Source organism: Oncorhynchus nerka, unplaced genomic scaffold, assembly GCF_034236695.1.
Source record: "Oncorhynchus nerka isolate Pitt River unplaced genomic scaffold, Oner_Uvic_2.0 unplaced_scaffold_1254, whole genome shotgun sequence".
Taxonomy (NCBI): domain Eukaryota; kingdom Metazoa; phylum Chordata; class Actinopteri; order Salmoniformes; family Salmonidae; genus Oncorhynchus; species Oncorhynchus nerka.
In genome coordinates, this window is record NW_027040091.1 from 19,642 (window position 1) to 44,903 (window position 25,262).

At 45.9% G+C, this 25,262-nt stretch overlaps 1 pseudogene; it reads left to right on the top strand.

Annotated features, from left to right (window-relative positions):
- The window catches only part of LOC115112561 (transcription factor SOX-6-like), a 42,937-nt pseudogene that overhangs the window by 9,030 nt on the left and 8,645 nt on the right, over window positions 1-25,262 (top strand).

The window sequence follows — 25,262 nt, forward strand, 5'->3', positions numbered from 1 at the left end:
TTTAACAGGCATCACTAAAGCCTCCAGCTTTCATCAATGATAGACAATCTGCCTTCCTTATATCTTAAGTTTATTTAAATTATGATGTTTATTGAATTGTGACCCAAACCCCTTTTCTGTGATGTGTGTCTGACAACTTTTATTTTAAATATGTTTTCAAAGCCATATCAGTATGCGTAATAACCCGTTCACTAAGCGCCTGCCAGGTAATCAGGACAGCAGTAGACATATTTAATATTATACAGAGTTCAACCGCTTTTCAGTGTGGAAACGTGATTGTCATTAAACGCTTAGCCAGTCATCAAAACCACACGCCTGAGTGGTAAGTCACCACTGGTTACTGATTTATCGCCAAGGAAAATAAGCATGATGACATCAATGGTCTATGTGCAGCAGGCAGGATGGGGCCTTAATAATGTATGTGTTTAATGTGTTCTGTGATGGGAGTCCAACTGGGTTTGGTTTTCTAACCGTGTGGGATGGCAGGCGTATAGAGGGCCAGCTCAGGTGGCTGTGTAGTAGTGTCCTATTACAGACCAGAAAGCCCAACAGAAACCTCTCTACTGTGGAGGGAAAGCAGAACAGTCTCTCTCCTGTTGAGTCTGAAAACTTCTCTCTGTGATGAGTGGAAAAAGAGCGCTCCAAGTGTGCTGAATGAGAGCCATGGCTGTGTGGTTTTAAGGCTGCTGTCTCTCCCTGGATTCAAGCTTTGATATACAGTAAAGACCTTTGATGGAGGTTCTCTGCCAGGCATGGAAAGAGAGGAAGACGTGAATGAGACACAGAGAGTGAGAGAGAGACAGAGAGCAAGAGAGACAGAGAGCAAGAGAGACAGAGAGAGACAGAGAGAGAAAGAGGAGAGAGACAGAGAGCAAGAGAGACAGAGAGAGAAAGAGAGGAAAAGAGAGAAAGAGAAAAAGCTTTGAATGGTGTCTGGCTTTGGATGTTAATGACTTGTGGGTTTCCTCCCTCTCCTCTCTACAGCAACTGTATGCCGCCCAGCTTGCCAGCATGCAGGTCTCTCCTGGAGCCAAGATGCCGCCACTCCCCCAGCCTCCCAACAACAGCGGGCCCATCTCCCCTCCGGCCTGAAGAACGACAAGAGATCCTCCAGCCCTATCACTCAAGTCAAGGTAGGTCCCTGCCTCTCACCCCTCACTTCACCCACCTACAGCTCACCGCTTAAGTACTGGAGTGGTTCTTGACCCAGCCTGCTGATAACTCAGTAAATGAGTGGTAGTAGTGGTAGTGGTGCTGCTGTTCTGTGTTCTGTGCTATTACTGGGCCAAACTTCTTACCGGCCTATCAATCTGTGGGCCTTTAACAAGGCCCACTCTCTCTCAACCAGAACTCTGTGGACATGGTTGCTATGGCTGTGGGCACTCTAAGTGAGAGAATTTGTGGAACACATGGTTTCAGATCACAAGGAACAGCAGAACCTTTTTTATTATGACGGAACAAAACCATTAGAACAGAGAGAGAATCACTCGTATGTAAATGCAGTTTAAAAAGTGACGGGAAAAGGAAGGATTGATGACTCTTATTGTCTTGTAAATAAACCCGAGAGCAGGGTCTGCTACTGCATGGCCTGGATACACCAGACCTCCGTATGGAGCATAGAGTAGATACATCATCCTCTCACCATGCGAGGCCATAATCAGAAACATGCCTCCATTTGCAAAAGTTTAGCTTAATATCACTATAGTGAAGGGTCTTAAATCATGTCATTGAATGGTAGTGCAGCTCTCTCTCTCTCTCTCTGTTCTCTTTGGCATGCAAGCTCTGGAGCTAAACACGGCCTCCCCCACAACCCCACCACACCTCCCCCATGACCCCAGGCACACAGCCTCCTGGGAGCTCATCCATGGGCCTGTATCAAGCTGTCTCCTAAACCCTGTCACTTTATAGGATCTATGTCATCAAGGCTGTTTGTTAGATAAGAGGCACTACACAGATCCTACAGGTCTTTTCACTCAGATATTGTGACATTGTGTTGCCATTCTGAATGGGCTCTATGGGTATTTATCATACTTCTAAACACTAAGGTTGTGAGCTTGAACTATCAATAATTAAACACTAATGTAAAGTACATATGTCCCCAAAGCCCCATCTGTATTCATCTTTAGTTAGAATTAGATTGCTGTTAGTTTTGTTTGTCAGCTTTTGGCTTCATTGGATGACAAACTGTTATTGGCACAGCAATAACAAGGCCTTGAGGCAGTCTGTGTCTGAGCCAGCCATATGTTTGGACAAGGAGACACTTGGGCTTTGAAAAAGACTGTTAACAACAGCATACAGACTAATCTCAGCGAATACACTTCACTAGAGAGATACATAAGGAGGCAGTAGAGCTATCCTTGACCCACCCAGGTACTTTCCTCCACTGGTACGTGTGTAATACCTACACTACCATCCAGTCAGGTAGCAGGTATCCTCTCCAAGAGCTCCTAGACACTGGCCTGGAGAACACCACAGATCACCATCAGCCTCAATCACACCGTACTGCTGTTCTGTGCTGTACTGCAACCAGCCCAGCAGACATGTCCTCCTGTGACCCGACATCTCACATTAACTCACACAACTTTACAAAGAATGCATTCTAAACCAGTTATACATTTATTACACACTGTTGGATGCAGTATTACATGAAACAAATGACTAACACCAGTATCGGCAAATGAGAAAGGAAATTGGAAAACAACTTAATGAATTAGATAACGCAACTGACGTTTGATGACTGTTACTTACAACCATCTTTAATCATCACCATGTATCTCTGTAATGTGGTTATTATTCATTCTTAGACCAGAGAAGAGGGAGAACAGATGAAGATGTACAGAGAGGCAAAATCAGATTTAATTAGTGTGAACAAAGGTGCTCAGCAACTGTGAGGACAGCCATGATGGCACGGTGCCAGCAGATGAATGAGGAGAGGAGGGGAGAGAATAATGAGAGAGGAGGGGACAGGAGCGGAAAAGGGGGAGAGTAGAGAAGGATAGAAGAAGGGAGAGGAGAGAAGGGGAAGGGAGAGGGGGGAGCAGTGGACGGTCAGATAGGAGCGCTAGTAATTAGCCAGAAGCAGAGTGTTGTCTGGGAGCCCACACATCCTCCAATAGGAGGAGCCCTTATTCACATCTGTCTCCTCTCCCTCCCGCTGTTTCTCCCTCTCTATCTCTCTTCTATCTCTCTTCTATCTCTCTCCCTCTTCCACTCTCTCTCCTATCTATCTCTCTTCTATCTCTCTCCCTCTCCTATCTATCTCTATTCTATCTCTCTCTCTCTCCCTATTCCACTCTCTCCTATCTATTTCTCTTCTATCTCTCTCTCCCTCTTCCACTCTCTCTCCTATTTATCTCTCTTCCTCTCTCTCTCTCTCTCTCTCTCTCTCTCTCTCTCTCTCTTCCACTCCGCTCCCTTACCCCATCTCCACAAGGAGGAGGGAACGCAGCCTCTCAACCTGTCCGCCCGGCCCAAGACGGCAGAGCTGGTCAAGTCCCCCACGTCCCCCACACACAGCCTGTTCACAGGCAGCAAGACCAGCCCCAACAGCCTGTCCAAGAGCGGCATCCCCAGTCCCCTCGGAGGCATGGGCCGTGGGTCTTCTCTGGGTAAGAAGTGGCCACACTCTGCATCTCACCTCCGGCTCTCCAATAGTCAATACATACTGACTGAATCTGTTTTGAAGTTGGCACCCCCTCGATCACAAAGAAAGATCATTATAATTCCATAACATTGATAAAGGATCGAAGCTCGATATTTTGTTGGTTTTATTTTCTGTGTTTAGATAATGGGAGTTGAACATATAATATTTCACACTGTCAAGTTGTAAAAATGGCTTTGAATGTTGCCCTATTTTATCTGGATGAACCAGAAGTTAATGACGTTTATCCTTGTAGACAAAACTATTGACACAATTGCAACTCTTAATCTCGGTGGAACCTTGGTATTAAAAACCATGCAATCTAGAGCTGCGGATGTTGTAACACATGATTTGTTTTTAAGAGGTCTCACGTTTCACCATCCCTCTCATGTTAAGCCTTTCTACTCAGCCTTTGCTAACTGTTATTAAATGCAGCCTTTCATTAAAGTGCCTGCATTTCCGCTGTTCCGCTCAGACTGGGGGTTTGAACCCCATGTTTGTTTTATTCTATTTCTGTGTCTTTTACTGCCATCCCTCCTCACCTAACTTTGAGATGTTAATTACACAAAGAAGGTCGACAGACTCGGTCTACTGCCTCTCGCTGTCTTTAAAACAGACCCACCCGTACACAGATTCAGGCAGCATACACGCACGCATGCACACACACTCCCTGACAGGAAAAAAGGGAAGAGGACCTCCTACAAGGCTTGATTCTCCACATAGGATGATGAACACCTGCCAGTGGGCTCATTCACTTTGAATCAAAATGAATAGTGTGAATGTGTATCTACTGTGTGTGTGGGTTAACTGGGTGTGACTCCCTCCCCAGACATCCTGTCCAGCCTGAACTCCACAGCGCTGTTCGGGGACCAGGATGCGGTGATGAAGGCCATCCAGGAGGCCAGGAAGATGAGAGAACAGATCCAGAGAGAGCAGCTGCAGCACCACCAGCAGGGCATGGAGGCCAAGCTCTCTGCCCTCACAGGCATGGGCCTCAACAACTGCAGCAGGGCTGACAAGGTCAGAATCCCTGACCCCGTCCGTCTGTCTGTCCATCCAGCTCTCTGTCTCATTCTCTCTCATTCCTTTTCTCCTCTCTTCCATTTATCTTCCTATATGTTGCTTTCTGTTTATTCACTCTTCTCTCTCTGTCTCTCTTTTCTCCTTCCCTCCCTCTTTTTTCCTCACCAACAGAGCTGGTTCACTGAGTACATTGTGAGTAGCCCAAAACCACAACTAGTAAAGTGATTTCCGCTATTTTCTTTTTTAGATATAATTCTTCAGACCAATGTTTGTCTTTAATGCTGGTCCAGAGTAGTGGTTTTGATTGATTGACATTGGCATGGCTGTGTGTTGTGTGTGTGTGTGTGTGTGTGTGTGTGTGTGTGTGTGTGTGTGTGTGTGTGTGTGTGTGTGTGTGTGTGTGTGTGCGTGCGTATGGTGTTTGCATGCGTATGTGTTGATTTTGGTGATAGAGGATCGGACCATGGTGCTGCCCGGTGCGGGTTAACACTCTGATGTCTCTGCCCAATTAAAGCAGACATACGGCCCTCTCCGTCCCTCGACATGGGACAGGGGCGCTTTGTACCAGGAGCACACACACTCCCCTCCCCGGGATTCCCTTTTAAAATATCTTCAAGCGATGAGTCAATCAAGGAGAGAAAAAAACATCCACCTCCCTCTGATTGGTGCCATATTGCCAGTTGGCTGTGAGGAGCAGGCAGGAACTGGGAGCGGAGCTTCATTAATATTTCAACACCTGACACTTTTAACCAACACATTCAACTAGGTCAATGTATATTTAAAAAAATCTACGAATATCTATTTTGATTTCTTCTTTAATTTCGTTTTAGGGGTAAATCTGTGTCTACGCAGGTGGCAATGCAGTGAGCTCAGACTGAAGTGTGTCAAGTCAAGGGACATGACCAATAGTTTAACAACTCAGTGGGATCAACTTGTCTTGCCATGCCACCAGATAATAAAACCATTTAAAGTTCAGTCCCATCTCACAGAGTTGTGTCGTTAAAAAAGGAAATTCAAACTACAATTTTTTATGGTCGTACACCTTAACACCCCGCAATCATAATTGTTCCTGTTAGCTAGTTACGCTTCCTCAGTGTCTCTGTCTTTGTTGGTTCTCCACTAAGTGGGTGAGTCTGAGGCCCGTGGAGTAACGTTAACACTCCCATCTCCCGTTTTCACTCAGTCTCTGTCTGTGTCTGTCGGTGTGTCTGTGGGACAACCCTGTAGCGTTCTCTACCTCCCTGACTCTAAGGTGAGCCAAGCTCCAGAATCTGCTGCTACATGATATGAATGCAGCGTGTGAACAATGCCCTAAAAGGAACCGTTTTCAACAGGCAGCAAACACCTACCCCTCCATTGTTTTTAGCAGGTAGAGCATACCACTTTTCTCTGCCCCTCTTTTGTGTGAGAGAGAGATATAGAGATAGACAGACAGAGAGAGAGAGAGAGAGAGAGAGAGAGAGAGAGACAGAGAGAGAAAGACAGAGAGAGAGAGAGAGAGACAGAGAGATGGGCAGAGAGTGTAGACTAACAGTGAAATGCTTATTTACGGGTCCTTTTCCAACAATGCAGAGTTAAAGATAAAGAATATAAATGTCAGTGTTAGTATGTGTGGGTGTGTGGGTAGAGTCCATTGTGTGTGCATAGAGTCAATGTAACAGCGAGGTAAGACTGTGGAGGCTTGTGGTTCAAGATCACAGCATTGACAGTACACAGCCAAGAACAACAGATTATAATTAGGTGGGCTATCAGTTTGAAAATATGACTGGTATTTTGGGGGTTATCGTGTTGCCCTAGGTAACCGTACACACCCCAAATACTCCTTCTTTTGGGAAGTCAGTCAGCCTTCATGTGCCTGGCCTCTCTCTCCATCCTCCCACCTGGGTCTGTCAGAGGACAGCTTACCAGAGAGCACAGCTATGTTTAGGAGAAGTAGCTGCATCTATAATGAGTTAGCATGAAACCCTTGGCACTACCTCTCCTGCACTCTTAGAAAGAAAGGTGCTGTCTTGACCCTTTCCACAGAGGGTTCTACATGGAACCAGAAAAGGTTATCCTATGGGGACAGCAAGAAATGTACAGTTGATTCCAAGAGTGAGTGAATGACTGAACTACAAGTGCTTAGAGAGGGACTGAGGAGCAGCTCTTCATGCTGTCTCAGTCATACCAAAGAGACACTCAAATGTGAAACTCTGAGGTCAATGTGGTAGTGAATATGATCAGTCTTCTGTAGCCATGCTTGGCTCCATCTCTAGACCAAAGGCAGATAAAGACAGTTGCAGTGACACTGTCCCTATCAGGATGGTGTGTGTGCTGAGTGCTGGGACACACTAACAAGTGAGCCAGATGAGTGATCATCACAGTGGCACAGTAAAAACAGAGGGCTGTAATTCAGCCTGGGAGGGAGGGAGGGTTAGGAAGGGGCTAGGGAGGGAGGGATGGATTGAGGGAGGGGGGGGGGGGGGCAGGCCTGGCGCTGCACAGCATGGAGTGGCCTTCCCCTGATACAAGCCAACAGTCTGCACAGGCCCGGACGGCCAAGATAAAAGCTTTCACTTTGGTCAGTTTCAGAATATGAATATTTCAGCCAAGCGCCTCACCTGACATAAATACTGTGGGCTCTTTAGTAGCTGTGCTCCCGGTCGGCTGTCTGGAAGTTTATCACAGTGAAAGCTTACATGAAGATTCAGGAAAAGTAACATAAATGGGATTAAGGAGAGGTTAAAATCATCTAGTGTGGCTGTTGGAGGGGGATATTAAATATTGATTTATCACAGTGTAACGACCCAGCCGGAGAGTGGGGCTAAGTGCTGCTTACACATGGATCAATTCATCTTTTAATACAAAGTGTGTCCATGGAGCACAATGCATCCCTTCCTCCTCTCTCACCCTATTACTGGGATCCCTTCATATGGCCCTTCTTACTCTCTCTTTCCATCTCTTCTCTCTCTCTTATCTTTCTCTCTCGTCTCTTTCTTCTGCCCTCCCTACTCCCTCTCATCTCTCTCTCTCGTTCCTCCTCATCTCTCTCTCCTTACTACTGCCCTTTGAGGTGGAAGATGTCCTTTAATTCTACAGTTCACTAGTCATCTACCTTCTTGTTGAGGACATGTAAAATATTCACGATTTACTGTTTTCTATTTGTCCTTTTTGACTATATCCCATCAGTATCAAATCAAAATCAAATCAAATGTATTTATATAGCCCTTCGTACATCAGCTGATATCTCAAAGTGCTGTACAAAAACCCAGCCTAAAACCCCAAACAGCAAGCAATGCAGGTGTCGAAGCACGGTGGCTAGGAAAAACTCCCTAGAAAGGCCAAAACCTAGGAAGAAGCCTAGAGAGGAACCAGGCTATGAGGGGTGGCCAGTCCTCTTCTGGCTGTGCCGGGTGGAGATTATAACAGAACATGGCCAAGATGTTCAAATGTTCATAAATGACCAGCATGGCCAAATAATAGGTCTGGGACAGGTAGCACGTCCGGTGAACAGGTCAGGATTCCATAGCCGCAGGCAGAACAGTTGAAACTGGAGCAGCAGCATGGCCAGGTGGTCTGGGGACAGCAAGGAGTCATCATGCCAGGTAATCCTGAGGCATGATCCTAGGGCTCAGGTCCTCCGAGAGAGAGAGAGATAGAGAGAATTAGAGAGAGCATACTTAAATTCACACAGGACACCGGATAAGACAGGAGAAGTACTCCAGAGATAACAAACTGACCCTAGCCCCCCGACACATAAACTACTGCAGCATAAATACTGGAGGCTGAGACAGGAGGGGTCAGGAGACACTGTGGCCCCATCCGATGTTACCCCCGGACAGGGCCAAACAGGAAGGATATAACCCCACTCACTTTGCCAAAGCACAGCCCTCACACCACTAGAGGAATATCTTCAACCACCAACTTACCATCCTGAGACAAGGCCGAGTATAGCCCACAAAGATCTCCGCCACGGCACAACCCAAGGGGGGGCGCCTACCCAGACAGCAATATCACATCAGTGACTCAACCCACTCAAGTGACCCACCCCTCCTAGGGACAGCATGAAAGTGCACCAGTAAGCCAGTGACTCAGCCCCTGTAATAGGGTTAGAGGCAGAGAATCCTAGTGGAAAGAGGGGAACCGGCCAGGCAGAGACAGCCAGGGCGGTTCGTTGCTCCAGAGTCTTTCCGTTCACCTTCACACTCCTGGGCCAGACTACACTCGATCATATAACCCACTGAAGAGATGAGTCTTCAGTAAAGACTTAAAAGGTTGAGACCGAGTTTGCGTCTCTCATATGGGTAGGCAGACCATTCCATAAAAATTGAGCTCTATAGGAGAAAGCCCTGCCTCCAGCTGTTTGCTTAGAAATTCTAGGGACATTTAGGAGGCCTGCGTCTTGTGACCGTAGCGTACATGTAGGTATGTACGGCAGGACCAAATCAGAGAGATAGGTAGGAGCAAGCCCATGTAATGCTTTGTAGGTTAGCAGTAAAACCTTGAAATCAGCCCTTGACTTGACAGGAAGCCAGTGTAGGGAGGGTAGCACTGGAGTCATATGATAAAAAAATTGGTTCTAGTCAGGATTCTAGCAGCCATATTTAGCATTAACTGAAGTTTATTTAGTGCTTTATCCGGGTAGCCGGAAAGTAGAGCATTGCAGTAGTCTAACCTAGGAGTAACAAAAGCATGGATTAATTTATCTGCATAATTTTTGGACAGAAAGTTTCAGATTTTTGCAATGTTACGTAAATGGAAAAAAGCTGTCCTTGAAACAGTCTTGATATGTTCGTCAAAAGAGAGATCAGGGTCCAGAGTAACGCGAGGTCCTTCACAGTTTTATTTGAGACGACTGTACAACCATTAAGATTAATTGTCAGATTCAACAGAAGATCTCTTTGTTTCTTGGGACCTAGAACAAGCATCTCTGTTTTGTCCAAGTTTAAAAGTAGAAAGTTTGCAGCCATCCACTTCCTTATGTCTGAAACACAGGCTTCTAGCGAGGGCAATTTTGGGGCTTCACCATGTTTCATTGAAATGTACAGCTGTGTGTCATCCGCATAGCAGTGAAAGTTAACATTATGTTTTCGAATGACATCCCCAAGAGGTAAAATATATAGTGAAAACAATAGTTGTCCTAAAACAGAACCTTGAGGAACACCGAAATTTACAGTTGATCTGTCAGATGACAAGCCATTCACAGAGACAAACTGATATCTTTCTGACAGATAAGATCTAAACCAGGCCAGAACATGTCCGTGTAGACCAATTTGGGTTTCCAATCTCTCCAAAAGAATGTGGTGATCGATGGTATCAAAAGCAGCACTAAGGTCTAGGAGCACGAGGACAGATGCATTTACCACCTTCATGAGTGCAGTCTCAGTGCTATGATGGGGTCTAAAACCAGACTGAAGAATTTCGAATACATTGTTTGTCTTCAGGAAGGCAGTGAGTTGCTGCGCAGCAGCCTTTCCTAAAATTCTTGAAAGGAATGGAAGATTCGATATAGGCCGATCGTTTTTATATTTTCTGGGTCAAGGTTTGGCTTTTTCAAGAGAGGCTTTATTACTGCCACTTTTAGTGAGTTTGGTACACACCCGGTGTATAGAGAGCCGTTTATTATGTTCAACATAGGAGGGCCAAGCACAGGCTCTTTCAGTAGTCCTCCAGCTAGGATGGAGTCCGTCACTCCTAAGCAGGCCAGGCTTGGTCCTGTTTGTGGGTGAGTCCCAGAAAGAGGGCCAATTATCTTCAAATTCTATCTTTTGGGAGGGGCAGAAAACAGTTTTCAACCAGCGATTGAGTTGTGAGACTCTGCTGTAGAGCTCATCACTCCCCCTAACTGGGAGGGGGCCAGAGACAATTACTCGATGCCGACACATCTTTCTAGCTGATTTACACGCTGAAGCTATGTTGCACTTGGTGACCTCTGACTGTTTCATCCTAACATTGTTGGTTCTGATGTGGATAACAATATCTCTATACTCTCTACACTCGCCAGTTTTAGCTTTAGCCAGCACCATCTTCAGATTAGCCTTAACGTCGGGAGCCCTGCCCCCTGGTAAACAGTGTATGATCGCTGGATGATTCGTTTTAAGTCTAATACTGCAGGTAATGGTGTGCAATAAAAGCCTTTCCAAGAAATGTTCCTTTTTGAAATATTTATCGAAAGTTATTATTGTCTGTAGAGGGCAATTACTTTGTTCCATTATTTATTTGCTCAGTGGATGCTTTTATCTAAAACAACTGAGAATGTGTACAGTCAAATACAACAGGATCCATTTGCAACTCCTGGAATTGTCTCCTGCTATTAGCATAGCTAGCTAGAACTGGTAAAACTGTTAGGATTGGGTGTATTCATCTGCAGGTTGGAGATTTCATAGTTTGTCCTATACTGTATGAACTGAGATACAGGAGAAAACAGGCCTCAGAGTCACTGATTCAGGTGTCACAGATTGGTGATATTCCTATAGCTCTTGTCTTGGTTGACATTCCCATAGCTCTTGTCTTACTTTAGATTCTTATAGCTCTTATCTTGGTTAATATTCCCATAGCTCTTGTCTTGGTTGATATTCCCATAGCTCTTGTCTTGGTTGATATTCCCATAGCTCTTGTCTTGGTTGACATTCCCATAGCTCTTGTCTTGGTTGATATTCCCATAGCTCTTGTCTTGGTTGATATTCCCATAGCTCTTGTCTTGGTTGACATTCCCATAGCTCTTGTCTTGCTTTAGATTCTTATAGCTCTTATCTTGGTTAATATTCCCATAGCTCTTGTCTTGGTTGATATTCCCATAGCTCTTGTCTTGGTTGATATTCCCATAGCTCTTGTCTTGGTTGATATTCCCATAGCTCTTGTCTTGGTCTTGGTAGTACCCGCTGTTCACTGGAGGCTGTGTGTAGAGATACAATATATTCCTCTGCTGACATCTCCCAAACTGAAATCAAAGGGTGAAAGGCCAGTGTATTAACCTATTGAACTGCCCCTGTCCCCCTGACACCCCCTCCTCCCTACATTATTGATGAGTACAATATTCTCTTTCCCATGTTGTACAGCTCAGAGCCGAACATATTCAAATGGGGCTTTGCTGGTGTTCCACAAAGTCCTGACTCCTAACCTTTTGCAAGTAGTAGAAATGCTCTTCTCTCTAATCTGTGTGTGTATGTGTATGTGAGTGAGTGAGTGTGTGTGTGTGTGTGTGTGTGTGTGTGTGTGTCTGTGTGTGTGTGTGTCTGTGTGTGTGTGTGTGTGTGTGTGTGTGTGTGTGTCGAGGTCCTATTCAGGCAAAGCCCTCACAAAGACTTTGAATATAATCTTGTCTGGTCTGCAGCCCTGGAAGCAATTTTCTGCTGCTTTTCGACTGCTGTCTTGGAAATTGCCAACCAAGGCTTTTTGGCTGCAATGTAAATCCCTGGCATACATGGGTTTGGCCGTCCAAATTAGATTATGTTCTGCTCCCAGTCACTGGCCATAGCCAGCAAGTGCCATTGTTGAGTATTGCTTACATTAATGCTTTGTCCAATTGTTCACATCTGTCAAAGGAATAAAAATAGTCTATGACTCTGAAAGAGGTTGTGGATGTGTGTGGGCGTCTGTCCCAGGCCAGGACTGAAACAATGCCACCCGCTCTCTTTTTCTCTCTTTCTGTCTCTCTGTCTCGCCTTTCCCCAGAAAGACATCAAGGCCGCATCCCGGTTGGGCTGTTGGCTGAGGTAGTTCCCTTATTTTCCGTAGTTGCGGTGTAAAATGGGGAATTGCCAATGCACTGCAGCCGCTCTAAAATGTTACTGGCCCCAGAGCTCTAGACCTGCAGAGAGAGCCACGCTCACTGTCGGCCGGGCCTCTGAGAGAACACGCCATAATGGGCCTGTTGTGCTCTGCTGCAGCATTGTTACAGTGGGCACATAACGGCTCCTGTGTCTGCCAGGTCACTCAGTTCACTCTCCATATTGTTGTGGTTATGGTACTATTGTGTTATTGTAAGCACAGGGTTTGATAAGGCAGAGATGTGAGCCCAACTTAACGGTCCCCGGAGGAGCCAGTGAACAGTTCAGGGTCATTGAGAGCTGGAAACCCGTAAAAATACAACAGCAAATGATCTCAACCCAGTGTGGAATAAAAAACCACAGGAGAGCTCTGTCAGAAAGGCCTTTACAGCACAGAGCAGAGATGGCAATGCATTAAATGCACCATTTGCAAATTAAGTTGAAAGGTCAGGTTTTGTGTGGCTGACTTGGTTCTCCTTCCAGAGAAAAAGAGAAGAACATCTCAGCCTGGTGTATGATAGTATATTCTGTCATTAAAAACAAACCAAAAACTCTATCTGGCGTCCAGCCCGGATTACGGGTAGCAGTTAGCAGTTCAGCTCCATAACTGAACTAAGATGCTACTCTGTGCTGCTCTCTTAATGAGGTGGTAGCCTGGTGCTGTCAGTAGAGGCTGGAGGACTCAGAGGACTGGATGTCTAGGGCAGTGGTCCATCTATGGCCTGAGTGATCCTGTGCCTGCCTTGGGGGATGAGGCCTGTGGAGCTCCTGCAGTGCAGGGCTGAGGCCCAGGGAGCAGGGGAAAAGAGAGGCTGCATGAAAGAAACCCTTGGCTTACCACACCACTGGATGGGCTTAAGATGTAAATGGCTCAAAACTACCAACTACTGGAGAGCTGCAACATTATAAATAACATTGCAATTGGTTACAACTGAAATACAAAACAGATTGGGATGAGAAAACGGGATGTAACACCACTTCATGTTCAAAGAGCACTTTGTCTCCATCTTAGTCAGGGCAGGGCGCAAATTGCAGAGTATTAGGCCCTCAAGGTCTCCACTCTGGGTCATATGTGACCTTTGTGATGAGTGACAGCTGATACACAAAGCCTGCTATTGTGCTCAGATCAGAGAGCTGTGTGCTTCACCTCCCCATAGACCAGGTGTTTGAGCTGCAGCATATGCTGCGAGGCCCGCTTTCACAGACATGACAATAACAGTTATTCAACAGAATATTATGGCCTTTGTCAGTTGTCTTTTTTTATCAAGGTATTAGCCCTATGCACCTGGGAAACCGAAAAAAGGAAATGACCAAACTCCAAGGTTTACGCACCTGTCCTGCTTGATTTTCGTCAAGTAAAGCTTTTCAGTATCTTACAGAAGCAGTCCCTTTAACAGAAGAATAGTGGAGGACTTCTCTACTTTTTTTCACTTAAATCTAGACAATGTTTTCAGCTGTCCTTAATACCGGACCTTAAACAGGCTTTAACAATCCTTATTATCTTACAGTTGTATGGAGCAGACAATCCAAGGCCATATGGTGGTGGCCAGGCTATTTATAAAGGAGAGGGGCAGGAGTGGAGCGTCAGTGTGATGCGTAAATATAGGGTAGACACAGGCACAATGCACAGGGCCTCCTGCCTCTCTCTGCCTCTTCTTCTGCTTTCTTTACCACTGCCTCTAGCTGCCTCTGCCAGGGCTGCCCAGGCCCAGGATACGCCCTGTGGCTGTGGGCAGAGAAGCGGGCCTCCTGCACATGTTCTGTGGCCAGGCAGATTAAAGCCCTCTTCACAGTGCTGACATGGGCCTTCTCGGGTTCCACACTTCTCCAATGCTAAGCTAAGAAGTTCCACTGACTCTGCCATCCCTCGCCCTGCTCTGTTCTCTATGGCTATGGAATGACTTGACTGGGCAGCCATTTGCTATCGAACAAAATATGTTTGTAACCAAATTTGAGACAAAAAGAGCACTGGGCAGGGAGGAGGAGATTATTGTGGGTGGCTTTTTTTCCACTTGAGCTTGGAGCTCGTCGCTATAATTTGAGATGTGGGATGAGGGCTGCATGCTGAACTCATTTGAGGGAAGGACCACTCGCTCGCCAGAGGCCATGTTCAGAATGGGAGGGGAACAACTTGTACCATTATATATTTTGTATTCTCTCTCTCTGCCCCTCTCTCATGTTCTCTCTTCTTCATTCCCTGCCTCTCCTTCACTTGTGCATTTATTCTGTCAAGTTTATAAAAAATCTTTCCCCCTTTCACTCCCTGCATCTCTCTCTCTCTCTTTTTCTCTTTCTCTCTCTCTCTCTCTTTCTCCCTCCCTCTCTATTTTTCTCTCTCCCTCTCTCTCCTATCCCAGTTGTCCTATTCTTTTCTCCATTTGCTGAAGCTATGTGCTCTTGCCATCCTCACTACTGTACATTATACATGTCCTGTATAGTGGGCATGCAGCAGGCAGGCGGTGGTGAGCATACTATACCGTCTCTCTGGACGGACGGAGGGCCATCCTCACTACTGTACATTATACATGTCCTGTATAGTGGGCATGCAGCAGGCAGGCGGTGGTGAGCATACTGTACCGTCTCTCTGGACGGACGGAGGGCCATCCTCACTACTGTACATTATACATGTCCTGTATAGTGGGCATGCAGCAGGCAGGCGGTGGTGAGCATACTGTACCGTCTCTCTGGACGGACGGAGGGCCATCGTCCCTGGATACCACCGCATGTCCTTCTGTGCCAGAGTGATCAGTAAAAATTTCATGACATCATAAAATAATAAAATGCCATTAATTTATCACAGCACTTGAAGCAGGGGTAGTAAAGTAGCATTAGTTCACTGAATATTTTCAAGCCTTGAAACAAAAAGCCTGATGTTGTGCATATAATTTATGCCCATAATTTTAACTGTAATTCTAATGCATGGACATAAATGATAAAGGTTATAAGCAATAAGTATATAAAACATACTGTATAAAATGTAATGGAAATTCATTGTAGCATATTGCACATATTTAGTCTAATGTTCATTAGCATTGCCAACACAGGGAAAGAGAAAGTCATATTTGTACAATGTTTAATAACCTTGTAGTTGACATACAGTACTGTCCAGCTACAGTAGAGTACAGTAGAGTACAGCAGAGTACATAAGAATACAGTAACTCACATTAGACAACACATCCTAAATCAACCTGTTATAGGCCAATGTAACAATGATTGTTCATGTATCATCAGACTGTACAGAAGTTCTATTATATTTAATGATGTGGAGGTAATAACTTGTTCAACACTGGCCCCAGCTGACTGGTGCGGTAGCTGATCTCCCCTCCCCTGTGTGATCACTGGGACTTTGTGGTGGAGAAAGGAGAAGTTTAGCGCTGAGCTAGTTGTTAATGAAAGTCTTTGATGGATGGCTCCTGTTACTCATCCCCTCAGCCCAACATGATGCTTAATGATCATGAGTTTATAAAAGGCCTTGATTGATCAGGAGGGGCCAGTGGAGTGGGGGGTGGGGGGGTAGACAGCTAATTTATTACACAGTTCCCCCAGAATGCTGAGTCCTCCCAGGCCCTCCCAGCAGAGAGGAGAGGACTGTCCATGTAGCATCCCATCCCAGGCCGCCATTGCCCATCTGACTAATCGCACATCCGTCAATTTGTCATCGGGCCGCTAGCCTCTTTCATTAAGTGCAATAATGTGGCTGGGTGATGAATACAGCAGTATGTGTCGCTTCACACGGAGCGTGGCGCTGGGAAGGCATGGCACTCTATCTTATCTTTACAAAGCGCCTTCTGCCCAGCGGGGGACCAGCACATATGTCATAATTAGAAAACACTTAAGTTAGCAAAGCCAAGGCAGATAGGCAGCCTCTAATCACAGGCCATAAGCAGGTGGTGGTTAATTGTAGATCAGAATCACTCAGATGTTGATACATAATGATGGCTCCTTGAAGCATGATGGTAAATTGCAGCACTCTCACTGTCTTTCACACACAGAGACACACACAGATACACACAGGGACACACACAGAGAGAGACATACTCTCTCTTTTTGAGGAATAGTTCTTGAATAAATAAAATGCCTCAGGATGATGGAAAAGACTTGAAGTGGAATTCAAATGTCTCAATTTGTCTTCTTGTAATCCTTTTCAGGTCTTACTGGCCAATTAAAGGGAAACTGAAAGAGGAAAAACATTTCAGTAAATTGACAATGGATTTTTTTGTGACAATCAACAACCAAAGAATTCTCTGAGAAATGAATGAACAACTGTCTGTTTTCTTCTGGAAGAAATGCTTTTGATCAGGATGTTCTATGAAACTAAATCAAACAGCATTGTATTGCAGGTGATGTTCTGTATTAACCTCCAGTGACTGAAGTGTAATGGTACATTATATTTTCTCTGATAGGAGAGAGGTATAAAAAAGAAGCTCCCATGTGGGTGGAAAACAAGAACACAAACAAAAGAGTGAAAGCCCAGAGAACAGTGAAAGATTAATGTGTGTGTTGGTGTCGGTGTCTGTGTGTGTGGCAGGGGAGCTGTTAGCATTGTATAGGGAGCCCACCTGAGTGTCTGTACAAACTGCGTGTGATAGGCAACCTCAGAAAAGACACAGGAAGAGGAGGGGTACACATAGTGCACCTTTGGCAAAGATAGAATGCTCACCCTGGGAGTAAAACAAACTCTCTCGGCTGAACCCTGGCAACATGCCTGCTTTTAGTGTCTTCCAGGCGAATCCGAGGGGGAGAGATTATTTGTGTCATGCCGAGTCAAAGTGTCCATCTCCTACTTGAGTCTTTAGAGAAGAAGACAGCCCTGTGCTAATGCCCTGCGCATTCACTGTTGAACTAGGTCATTTAACAATAGAGCGAGCAGCAGTCGGCACTCTCCCCCTGCATAATACATTAAGTGTAATGTGCAGCAACTATTCAGAGGGCCCCGAAAGCTGTTATTTTATTCTGTAAATGCACACGGACATGACGTTTAACATTGTCACAGGCGAGCAGAATGAACGGGTTTCATTGTGCGTCAAGTACAACATGATGCTAAGTTTAATCTGAGCATAAAGCGACATGACAAAAGGGAGAACACGGTGTGTTCTATAAAGCATGAGCCCTGAATACGTGATGGCTGCTGAGCTCTGGGCGCTAGTACCAGACAGACAGGGGGATGTACAGCAAAGATTACAGAGGGAAAACCTGAGCGCTGCAAAGAGAGGGCCCCAGTCCCTATTGTTTGCCCGGGATCACAAAGTGTTCCTCTGTAACTCTATTACAGCACCCCTGGCTCCTACTGTCTCTACCTCCCTCCCTCATGTCAGACATTATAGCATCTGCTGAATGCAGGCAGGGATGATAAAGGGAAGCTCTATCCACGTCCATCATGTCAAAGGAGCGCCTCTACAATAGAGCTAGCAGTTATTTCAAAGAAATACTGTGTTTCAGAAACGACTCATTCAGTTATTCTATTGATCAGCTATTCTCTTGATATGGAAAGAGATGTACTGTATATGCAGCCATTTGTTCAGGTTCCTCATTGTCTCTCTCTCTCTTTCCTCTCTGTTTCTGTGTACTGTAGGAGCGGGCACACTTTGAGAGCCTTGGTCACCATCTTAGCAAACTGGGAGAGGATGGCAAAATTGGCCACAGAGTCATCGACCTCACCAGGCCAGAGGATCTGGATGGTAAGTACAGACTTCTCACCTATAGTTTTCCCTTTTCCCATGCTGAAAAGCCATCCAGTCACTTCTATGTAACAGTGAATTCTTCAGACTGCTGCCTGGATTCACCCCCCCACCAGTGCACAGTGTGTTCCTATAGTGGACCAGAGAGAGGTGAGGGCTGCCAGAGCAGTAGACCAGGGGGAGCTGGGTTGGGGGGATAGTGGTGTTTGAAGGCGCCCACTGCTCCTTGGTTTTCACAGGTAGGTGAGGGAAGGACAGGGTGCCTGAGGACAAAGCTGGCCCTTCTCCAGGCCTGGCCCCGGCAGCCACTGCGCTTGTTTGAGGTCCTGGGCACAGAGGTGTAAATTCGTGTAGCACCCGTGTGACAAAGCATCATCTCCCTTTGTGGGCCTGGAGCGTAAACAGTGGCGAGGAATGCCTCGATGCGCCAATGTTTGTCTGACGTAAATATTTGTGTCAGTTTCCATGGCACTTCAGAGCCCCGAGCAGAGGGAAAATGAATCAGGCTCACCTTTAATAGCTGCAACATTCTCAAGATGGAGGGAGAGATATTTCTCAGGACAATACAAGAGCACTCGCCTCTTTAAGATCCCTTCTAAACGCCCTTTTAAAACATTTCCCACCAATTTCCCCATTTCCCAACATTCCCAACAAAATAATTACAACACACAACGTTTCACAAATTGTATGGTCTACCTCACATAAACCTGCTTGTTGACAAAGTCAAAGAACTGAAACATGAATGATTTATCTTGTCTGCTTTCACATCACACCCATAAATTCAGGATTAGAGGTGCAGTTAGTGGCCATAGAGGGATAGTTCCCACGTCGTCAACCGCAGCAGACTCTGTCCCACCCCTCTGGCCCTCAGGGCAGATGTTCTCTAGGTCCCCAGCCTCTCCCAGTTACCCCAGTGGGAACCTTTCTTCTGCGGCTACTGTGGAGTCAGGACAGGAGCAAGGCGCGCACCAGCCCCTGTCGTCAGGGATCAGTTGTGCCCTTTTATGTCCTGTGCAGGGCAGAGGGAAAGGCTAGCGCCAGATGCCTCTGGGAAGTGAGTTCGCAGCGGGCTGTGGATTAGGAGGAGGCAGGGAGGAAAGGAGAGGCAGGGCCCACAGAGGTCCTCTTCCCAGGGGGAGAGAGAGAGTGGTGGCTAGAAGCCAGAGACATGCACATAGCTCACCAACACAGTCACCATTTCATCTATCTCCACAAATATATCTGTCTGTTTCAACAGCACCACCAGATGAATGATGTGAACAGGGTTTTAACATGATGCCCACCACATTAAAGCCTCTTTTTACAACCGCAATCGGTTTACTTTGGAGAACAAGATCCGTGTTTACTTTTGAGGTTCTTATTTGGAGGCATTATGTTGAGCAAATCTAAGAAAAGAGATGTTTACTATGAGAATGGATAGGATACAACAATTATAATAAGATTATTATTATTATTTACTTTAATTATTTGCCATTTTCCAAATAATTCATAGCTGTCAACAGCATTTTCAACCGCTTACCCGGTTGAGTGATTCCTTGAGGGAGAGCCAGTTACCACATGTAAATATGGTTCATTATTTTAAAGCGGGGACTTCTTGTCCTGCAACACGGTATTCCACAGCAGCACAGAGTGTACTGCAGACACCTTTCTGCTCCCCAACATGAGGAAAACTACTGCTAGTATCTGAATATACCTGAACAGGCTGTAGCTGCTACCTAGTGACTGTAGGTCTGACAGGTCAGGGGTCAATTTCCCTACAGAGAGGAAACAGTGTTATTCAGAAGACCACTGTACAGCAGGCCTCGCTGCAGTTCACAGAAAGCTTTATGATGCTTAAACTAATATTGGCAAAGCATGCAGCAACCAAATTAACAGCTGCCAAAGTTCTAACGAGGGCCATTGGAAAATAGTGGCATGGTTTGGGAATAGATAGAATTTACTTCATTTTGGAAGCCACGAGCCACATGCATCAGCTCACCGCAAAGTCATTAGGTATTTTTAAGCTCAGATGAAAAACATGAACAAATACCACAAAAGGCCTCAACCCAGCCTCTTTGTTCATTCACATATGGCTTGGAAGAAGTAGAATGACACGCGGGTTGTGTGTTTGTGCGCCGCCAGAGAGGGTCCTGGGAGAACAAAGGGGGCGTTGAGAGATGCAGGGAGGCAGGAAACAAAGTTCATCTGAACGCACAGCACAATATCAGCCAAGGAGAAATAAGCAAGGCAGCTTGGTGGAAATAGGCTAATAGGCTTCTTATGGGGTAGGAGGAACAGTAGTGTTGTACTTTTGTTGTACAGTAACAGACAGTGTTGTGTTCATTTGCCTTGGTAGCTCAGAGCTGTTGTTCAGTTTATTATCAGATGATTGTTTTGAGAGGTTCATGTTGGTGTTTTCCTTCCTAACCAGAGGTTCATGTTGTTGTTTTCCTTCCTAACCAGAGGTTCATGTTGTTGTTTCCTTCCTAACCAGAGGTTCATGTTGTTGTTTTCCTTCCTAACCAGAGGTTCATGTTGTTGTTTTCCTTCCTAATCAGAGGTTCATGTTGTTGTTTTCCTTCCTAACCAGAGGTTCATGTTGTTGTTTTCCTTCCTAATCAGAGGTTCATGTTGTTGTTTTCCTTCCTAACCAGAGGTTCATGTTGTTGTTTTCCTTCCTAATCAGAGGTTCATGGGAATTATAGGCTGACTTGTATTGCCTTGAATAGCCCCATAAGAGGCTATGTGTTCAAACGAGCTCAAACTAGGTGGTTTAGACATGAGACCATATCAGTTACAACTGTAATATATTAGATCAATTAGGGTGTCCCTTTTTGAAGTTGGTTGATTCCCAAAACAATGAATTCAAATGGTTTTTGATGAAGGGATAAAACATTACATTTGCAAACATTTACTTGATTCAGACAATTCAGACAATTCCCTTTATACAGTTCACGTTTGATTTCCAATAGTTCTGTATTAATCATATAGGCCTATCCTTGGAGATTAGTGTGCGTGTGCCTGTGTGCCTGTTTGTGTCATTTCTATAGTCTGTTAGGACGAGGAGTTGATTTTGCATGTTGTTGAGGGCCCAGGGACTGCATGTCAGCCCAGGTTGCCCAGGTTTTATTGATTCATACTGGAATAGTGAGATGTGAACAGGAATGCACCTTGCCCCACTTTAAGGCTGATAGCATGCGAGAGGAGATGGAGGAGACAAAAGTAAGAGCTTTTCTGTGGCATGCAAGTGCTAACATGTCAGCTGTTAGTTCCTTTACACACACATAGAAATGGAAGAATTCAAAGCATCCGACTGGCATGTTATTGTTTAATTAGCGGACTATGAACCACGGCTTGAATAGAGGCACTGAGCACTGCATGTGTCATATCTGTCCATACACTGCATGTGTTATATCTGTCCATACACTGCATGTGTCATATCTGTCCATACACTGCATGTGTCATATCTGTCCATACACTGCATGTATCATATCTGTCCATACACTGCATGTGTCATATCTGTCCATACACTGCATGTGTCATATCTGTCCATACACTGCATGTGTCATATCTGTCCATACACTGCATGTGTCATATCTGTCCATACACTGCATGTGTCATATCTGTCCATACACTGCATGTGTCATATCTGTCCATACACTGCATGTGTCATATCTGTCCATACACTGCATGTATCATATCTGTCCATACACTGCATGTGTCATATCTGTCCATACACTGCATGTGTCATATCTGTCCATACACTGCATGTGTCATATCTGTCCATACACTGCATGTGTCATATCTGTCCATACACTGCATGTGTCATATCTGTCCATACACTGCATGTGTCATATCTGTCCATACACTGCATGTATCATATCTGTCCATACACTGCATGTGTCATATCTGTCCATACACTGCATGTATCATATCTGTCCATACACTGCATGTGTCATATCTGTCCATACACTGCATGTATCATATCTGTCCATACACTGCACGTGTCATATCTGTCCATACACTGCACGTGTCATATCTGTCCATGCATTGCATGTGAGCTGATCCCCTCCCATGGAGGGAGAGGCCCTATTGTCAGCAGTAAATACCTTTAGTCAGAGGTGTTTGATTTGATCCCACTGGGCGGGGAGCAGGGAGGGCTTGGCAGGTTGGAGTGATTGTTGCCTGCTCACTGAGGCAGACCCTCCTGAGCAGATTCCGGGGTAACAGTCGGTGTTGCCCTCAGAACAAAGCCGAGGGGGGCAGCACAGCCCTCTGGCTCTGCTCGGCACAGGGTCCAGTGTGAACCTGCAGCACACAGGTGTCATAGGCTGCTGGGCTTCACTACACTCTCTCCATTTTTTGCCTCTTTCTCTCTTCCCCTCTCTCCTTCTCCCCTACTCTCTCTCTCTCTCTCTGTCTCTATCCCCCTCTTCTTCTCTCTCTCTCCCTCGCCCTCTCTGTCCCTCTCTCTCCCTACCCCCTTCTCTCTCTCTCTCTCTCTCTCTCTCTCTCTCTCTCCCTCGCCCTCTCTGTCCCTCTCTCTCCCTACCCCCTTCTCTCACTCTCTCTCTCTCTCTCTCTCTCTCTCTCTCTCTCTGCTCATCTTCAGTGTCTGTGGGAGAGACAAATTAAAAGCAGATTCTCATATCACTCCGTCACATTGAGCTGCAGGCCTCATGAATCACAATCAATTCGATTAAGCAGCCTTCCCCTGTTCCCCCTCGCCCCCCTTCCCAGCCCCAACCCTGGGGCCTGCCCTGTCACTGCTAAACATCTGTATTTATTTACACAATCACACACCTAACTAACTGCTTCCCCAACGTGCCGCTCCCTGCAAAAAAAATCAATTAATGCTTGTTTGTAAATGTCAGAACAGTGTTGGGTGTTTTATTGGAGAGAAAACAGCATTGTTGTAAATTGCACGTTACCGTTGTGGGGTGATGCTTGGTGAGCTTTAGGCCCTGCTGCTGCTGCCAGCTCCCTCAGTGGCTGCTGCTGCTTCTGATTAGGACACATCATGATAACCCTGCAGGGCCAATGAGGTGGGGCAGGGACCTCCCATGTGACCATACACAAGCACTGTGGCAGGGACGGATGCGGTCCTTTGTCCCAATGGATTGGTAGCATCTAGCAGCTCTTAGCAACCTCCTTCTAGCCCAGGGTCAGGCTCATTTCTGCTCCCAGCTCCAACACTGACAGACAGAGCTCTCAGCCCTGAGCTGGTTCTGAATCTGGGTCTGCTTAGCCCGTCAACACTCCGTTCCACACTCACACAAAGCCACCAGGATGTTATAATACTGTTTAGAGGAGCCATAGATTTCCCTTTCATGGCCTGCTGGTGCAGATACGAACTGGAGAAGAAGTGCTCCTCCTCGTCTTCCGCCTGGCGAACCAGAACCCAGGGCTTCACGGGCCTCATCTCTAATGAACTGATTGAAGTGGTTTGTTTCCTGGCGCTGGTGTCAGGGTGGCGGGCCGTGTTGTGTCCCCCTCCTCGTAAGAGGCTCACCTCTGCCCGTATGCATGCATGCCAGTATATAAATTGCTGAATCAGTGTCAGTGGCAGAGTAATGGCACGGGGGGCATCGTAAATTAGAGCGAGCGATCCCAAGGCGCAGACACTGGCTGTCGTGTCTGAGTGAGCGCTGCGCTCCTGCCCTAATGAATACCTTCATCTGGCCCGGCAGTCAGCAGATTGGCCTACGTTGATGGATACTGTCAGCCCCACGCCACACCACATTTCATTGCACAATAAACATGGCTGTCAAAACCAAACAAAGTGGAATCAATTCATCCTGTACAGTGAGTGCGTGCTAAATGAAATGAATGTACTGTGGGGACGGTGGCAGCAGAGGTAGTGTATTATTCCTGAATCCTGACGGCGTAAAGCAGGGAGGTAAAGACATACAGTGGGGCAAAAAAGTATTTAGTCAGCCACCAATTGTGCAAGTTCTCCCACTTAAAAAGATGAGAGAGGCCTGAAATTTTCATCATAGGTACACTTCAACTATGACAGACAAAATGAGAAGAAAAAAATCCAGAAAATCACATTGTAAGATTTTTTATGAATTTATTTGCAAATTATGGTGGAAAATAAGTATTTGGTCACCTACAAACACGCAATATTTCTGGCTCTCACAGACCTGTAACTTCTTCTTTAAGAGGCACCTCTGACCTCCACTCGTTACCTGTATTAATGGCACCTGTTTGAACTTGTTATCAGTATGTTATCAGACACCTGTCCACAACCTCAAACAGTCACACTCCAAACTCCACTATGGCCAAGACCAAAGAGCTGTCAAAGGACACCAGAAACAAAATTGTAGACCTGCACCAGGCTGAGGAGACTGAATCTGCAATAGGTAAGCAGCTTGGTTTGAAGAAATCAACTGTGGGAGCAATTATTAGGAAATGGAAGACATACAAGACCACTGATAATCTCCCTCGTTCTGGGGCTCCACGCAAGATCTCACCCCGTGGGGTCAAAATGATCACAAGAACGGTGAGCAAAAATCCCAGAACCACACGGGGGGACCTAGTGAATGACCTGCAGAGAGCTGGGACCAAAGTAACAAAGTCTACCATCAGTAACACACTACGCCGCCAGGGACTCAAATCCTGCAGTGCCAGACATGTCCAGGCCCGTCTGAAGTTTGCTATAGAGCATTTGGATGATCCAGAAGAAGATTGGGAGAATGTCATATGGTCAGATGAAACCAAAATATAACTTTTTGGTAAAAACTCAACTCGTCGTGTTTGGAGGACAAAGAATGCTGAATTGCATCCAAAGAACACCATACCTACTGTGAAACATGGGGGTGGAAACATCATGCTTTGGGGCTGTTTTTCTGCAAAGGGACCAGGCAGGACTTCTGATCCGTGTAAAGGAAAGAATGAATGGGGCCATGTATCGTGAGATTTTGAATGAAAACCTCCTTCCATCAGCAAGGGCATTGAAGATGAAACGTGGCTGGGTCTTTCAGCATGACAATGATCCCAAACACACCGCCAGGGCAACGAAGGAGTGGCTTCTTAAGAAGCATTTCAAGGTCCTGGAGTGGCCTAGCCAGTCTCCAGATCTCAACCCCATAGAAAATCTTTGGTGAGAGTTGAAAGTCCGTGTTGCCCAGCAACAGCCCTAAAACATCACTGCTCTAGAGGAGATCTGCATGGAGGAATGGGCCAAAATAC